The sequence below is a fragment of the Pinus tabuliformis genome, chromosome 4_1 (genome assembly GCF_031772625.1).
Source record: "Pinus tabuliformis cultivar Carrire ecotype Pingquan chromosome 4_1, CPIR1, whole genome shotgun sequence".
In the NCBI taxonomy this organism is placed as follows: Eukaryota; Viridiplantae; Streptophyta; class Pinopsida; order Pinales; family Pinaceae; genus Pinus; species Pinus tabuliformis.
In genome coordinates this window covers 260358883-260363163 of record NC_142303.1, presented here as the reverse complement: position 1 = coordinate 260363163, position 4281 = coordinate 260358883, and positions in this window count along the sequence as shown.

The window sequence follows — 4281 nt, the reverse complement described above, 5'->3', positions numbered from 1 at the left end:
TTATTTTGACCTATAATGATAGCCTAGCCTAGTTTAGGAGTATTTTAACCCCTCAGCTTGGACACCATGACCATAAGTGCCACCTAGAAGAGTACTTTCACTCATTTTCCCTCCTACAAGATCAACTAACATTAGTTCTTGCAATTCTAAATTTAGCAATTAGAACTATATTTACTTTGCAAGTGTGATTTATATAGTCAATGCATGCATGTTTGAATTATGAAATAGTAGTATAATATTCTATTTTCAAGCAACCCTGATAGCTAGATGATTGAGTGCAAGTTAGCATAGTTTCATTTCTGCAAGTGACCATAAGATTTGTGTAATTTCGTAGCATTTACAAGTTAAAACTTTCATTTATGAGTTGAAAAACATTTATTTTCTCTACACTAGATCTATCCTTTACATTCTTCTTTCAGTAATTAGACTCCTTTCAGTTCAGTAGAAGAATGGTTTGGAACCCTAATGATCAAGTGAACCAGTTGAGGGAAATTATTGGCAAATACCCCCATGCCATCCAACAATCAACCTTCACTCTTCTTCGATGACTATAAAATTCCCTCTCTCACTATAGGGGAGTTAGAGGAACCCTTAGGTGAACAACTTGATATCTTTGAAGCACCTATGAAGGAGGAAGAAGAAGAAACCATTCCACATACCACACCATGACTGAAAAAAGGAAGCGTGGGTGATTTTCCCATTAGAGAGACTAATGGATATGCTAGGATGAAAAATATAAGCCCTTCATGCCTTCCTCACTTCCATGGCCTAACCTCAAAGGACCCTGATACTTTTTTATTGGAGTTTGTTATTTCTTTTAGAACTTGAGATTGCACCTAGGATGACCAAAAGATGAATTTGCTCCCATCCACCCTTAAGGATGAATCCTTGTGGTAGTTCATGGGTCTACTTAGGATTAACTTCACTACATGGGCTCAAATGAAGCAATCATTTAACAAAAAATACAAGGACTATTGTAGGTCCAAAGAAACCAAAGAGGAAATCTTTATAATGACCATTGGACCTGATGAATCCCTAGAGGACTATGAGGAAAGGTTCTAACTCAGTTGTAAAAGGGCCAAATTCACCCTTGATCTGGAATCACTCAAGTTAGTCCTTGTTAGAGGAATCATGGAGGACATAATGGAAACCCTAAACATGTTATCTGGAGGAGATATCTATTAGCAACCCTATGAAAACATCAAGAAATTACTCGAAAACAATTATAGGGTTGTTAGAAAGAAGAGTAGGGATAGTAAATATTTGGCCAGTTCCTCTTCCTCCACCACATCTATCAAGAATGAAATTGGAAACATGTTGGAGGACCTTAAAAGTGAAATGTTTCCAACCTTTTCTCTACAAATGGAAACCATGCAGATCAATAGGAAACGGGAGGAATTAAGGAGAGCCTTAATTATATTTTTCCCTAAATGCACTAGAAGGAACCCCAAAAATGAATGTCCATTAAATGTTATAGAGTCTTGCTCGGTCTATGAGGAAAACCATTGCATAGAGAAGTGTCCTTCTTTGCCTGGATTTAAATCTATATACCAAGGGGTAGAAGGTGGGGCTAAACAAATCTATTATGATAATCAAAGGAGGTCTCAAGGACCTCAACCATACCAGTAGGGGATGCAAGGTGCATCCTATTACTATTACCATCCCAATCAGAATGCACCTCTTCCGCCTTGATTCTCCTACTCATCCTTCATGGTCCACACCTTATCCTTGGTCTTATGCACCTTAGTATCCTCCCCAACCTGCCAATCAGCCATTTCAGCCATATGTTTCTACACATCCTTAGTGGAATACCCCATCACAAGGTTGGAGGCCTCAATTCAACCAACCTCCTACTTTACTACCTCCATCTCCATCTCAACCACAACTCATTCATATTGTTCCACCTAAGGAACCTCAAATGTCTGCTTAACCAAATCTGAACCCGAACAATAGGAAGGCACAACCGGTCTATAATGGAGAGACATCCTACCCTACATATGATGTGGAGATTCAAGAAATTAACTCAAGGTCTAGAAGAGTGCTATGAGATAACCAACCTCCATCTCCGCCTAAGGAGTTTGAAGAAGAAAAGGAAGAGAGTGTTACTAAAGCCAATCCGCCTCCTTTCTCTAAAATATTGATCCATCCTAACCAGCACACCCCATAAGAGACTGAAATTCTGGGAGAATTGAAAACTTGTGTGTTAAAATCCCACTCCTCCAAGCTATCAAGGATTTTCCCATCTACAATAATCTTGTAAAAGAGAAATGCTTCAAAAATCACGGGGGGAGAAAGAAGGACACCCCTACCATCAATGTCATTGGTCAATTGTCTGATCTAATGTTGGGGAGAGTGATTTGCCAAAAGTATCTAAACCCTGGAAGTCCTGTTGTAGATGTGCACATTGATGGCATCATTGTTCCCCACACCTTTATCAATCTTGTGATTGCCATCAATGTGATGAATAAGGAAACCATGCTGAAACCAAACCTCCAAGGATCTTTGAGAAATACCACAATAGTGCTACAAATTGTAAACATTTCCACAATGGCTCCTGAGGGAGTTCTTAAGGATGTAATGGTCTCTATTGATTCCTTTGAGTAGTCTGCTGATTTCCTAGTTCTTGTAGAAAATCTTGTAGATCCAAAAGCTAATGCAAATTGCTAAAGCAAGAGACAATAATCTACTTCTACTCTTTAATACGGAAGCCCATCAACATCGAGGTAACAATAATCAATAGAGGAAGATAATCAAGGGCACCTAACACAATAAATATCCTGGGAAATCCACAACTCAAAGCCCCACTATCTATTTTGTATTAATCCGAAAAATCAAGATGAAATTACTATGCTTGTCCTCTCTAGAACAATCCCATCACCCAACAAATTCAATCTCCAAGTCATAAGAAAGCTCAAGGCGAGATCTTAGCCTCTTCACAAGCTCTCCAAGTCTCTATTCCAATGTGTAATTGCTATAAAGGATAGCTTGTATTTAGAGGAAAATAAAGCCTCTAAAAATTTTCCAATCCCTCAAGGATCAGTTCCTGAATGCATGCACTATTAGTGCAACTCAAAAAAATATAAAACAAATAGTACAATGTCCCTGCACTCTAGTCTCAATTGGGTCTTTCTAAGAATCGACATGCATGAGTTTCTGATGAGTAAATATTCAGTTAAGTAGAGCAGCACCAGTGGAGTTCATTAGTGTCACCACTGACCGTTAACTCATTATTTGTTCCCTTAATCAGTTTGATAACTAATTTAACTAAACTGTCTCAGGAAACTGAGTCTTCTATTTTACAACTCAAAATTAACTCACACTAGAACCCTACAAATTAGGGAGAACATACACGTGATGAAAAAAACACTTCCAACTTGAATTTCCTAAGCTAAGTAAGTTTAATAGCTTAATTAACTACTTTTAAATTGCACTGGGAATATAATTCAAACTTGATTCACAATTTAATTCAAGAACAAATTAAACTAGAATTTCGTGTTTCCATTTCTCAACACTCCCTCTCAACAAGAAAGGGATTATGAGCTGCCCCAATCTTGTCTATGTGAAACTCAAATTTACATCTTGACAATGCCTTTGTCAATATGTTAGCATATTTCTCCTCTGTGGACCGATCATGAAAGACTAGATTTTTAGAGAGTTTGGTACAACTCTGATTATCACAATAAATCACTGTCAGATCCATCTACTAACCAAACAAACCAACCACTATCTTCCTCATCCAGATAGCCTCACATGCTTCATGACTTGTAGCCATGTACTCTACCTCTGACAAACTGAGCACAATCAATCTTTGTTTCCTAATGTACCAAGAAACTGTCACTGACCCAATACTAAAGATCCCTCCTGCTATGCTCTTCCTCTTGGATGGACTCCCTGCCCAATCTACATAAGTAAATCCTTGGGGCTTCATTCTCTCTTTCCGTTTATACCATAACCCAAACTGAGTAGTACTAATGAGGTATCCCAATAGAACATTGTAGGCCTAATCATCGTGTGACTAAACTGGTTAACTTCATAGCACATATTCGCCTATGTTCTCCCCAAATACATGAGTGAACCCACAAGTTGCTTGTAAATAGTAGCTTCCATTACTTCCCCTAAAGTAGCAGCCTCTTCCTCGAGTTACCATCTAGAGGAATCTCCATGGGTTTACTTCTCTCCATGCAGAATCTCTTGAGTAGCTCATTGGCATACTTTCCCTGACATACAAATAAATCCCCATCTCCCTGCGACACCTCCATGCCAAGAAAGTAATGCATGAGC